The 1,075-nt window shown below is 38.5% G+C and overlaps 1 protein-coding gene across 1 annotated transcript in view; it reads left to right on the top strand.

Annotated features, from left to right (window-relative positions):
* ZNF331 (zinc finger protein 331) overlaps positions 1-1,075 on the top strand; it is a 51,830-nt gene that overhangs the window by 27,922 nt on the left and 22,833 nt on the right. The window lies entirely within an intron of this gene.

The following is a 1,075-nucleotide window of genomic DNA, read 5'->3' as shown; positions in this document are numbered from 1 at the left end:
TATATTAGTCCCACTGGGTTAATTAAGGATAATCTCCCTAATTTTAAGGTTTAGCTTATAACAATTCTCTTGCCATGTAGTGTAACATTCCCAGGTTCCATAATTAGGATATAGACTTCTTTGAGAGACAGTTATTCTTTCTACCACTGACATATCCAGTGAAACTTTACTTTAGAATATGCTTATTCCTCTATAGTTCTGGTCTTGTTTTTCTCGTTAATCAGTTTTTCAATTGAGACTCCATTAAGATGTGTTTTGTTTTTATTTGTTTGTTGTGGGGTGTTTTTGTTTATTTGTTTTTTGAGATAGGGTCTCACTCTGTTGCCTGGGGTTAGAGTGCAGTGGCGTGATCATAGCTCACTGCAACCTCAAACTCCTGGGCTCAAGTGATGCTCTCACCGCAGCCTTCTGAGTAACTAGAACTAGGACTACAGGTGCACACCACCACCACACCCAGCTAATCTATTTTTTGTAGAGACGGGGTCTCATTGTGTTGCTCAGGGTGGTCTCAAACTCCTCGCCTCAAGCTCCTCCTGCTTCAGCTTCCCAAAGTGCTAGGATTACAGACATGAGCCACTGTGCCCAGCGAGTTATGTTTCTTTTTTTTTTTTCTTCCAAAATCTCTTCTGGAAAAGTTGTGTTTCTTATAACAGGATTAATGCAGGCCAGCTTCAGAAAAAAATCAGTCCCCTAAGAAGCTAATAAAGAAGAATCTCAAAATTAATTACCTATAACTGTACCATCCAGAGATAATTACTGTTAATATCTTGGTATATATGTTTCCAATCCTCAGCTTTCCCCCAAGCATGTCTGTGTGTTTTTCTGGAGCATTAAATCCTTCTAATTGATCGTATAAATGAGTCAAAGACTCTCTGAATCATAGTTTGTAAAAGCAATCCAACCCAGCCATGGATCATATTATACCTGGGAGCATGTCGGGAAGGGAGAGGCATGCCAGTGATTTATGTCGAGTTTTCTAAAACCTCTCACATATTTACACCATATAGGATTAGTGATACATCATTTGAAACTAATCTTATGGCAATAAATTATCAAAAAAATATAGTCCACCGTC

This window comes from Propithecus coquereli, unplaced genomic scaffold (assembly GCF_000956105.1).
Source record: "Propithecus coquereli isolate 6110/MARCELLA unplaced genomic scaffold, Pcoq_1.0 Scaffold196, whole genome shotgun sequence".
In the NCBI taxonomy this organism is placed as follows: Eukaryota; Metazoa; Chordata; class Mammalia; order Primates; family Indriidae; genus Propithecus; species Propithecus coquereli.
The sequence above is the reverse complement of the archived record's forward strand: the minus strand, read 5'-3'. Positions and strand labels throughout refer to the sequence as shown.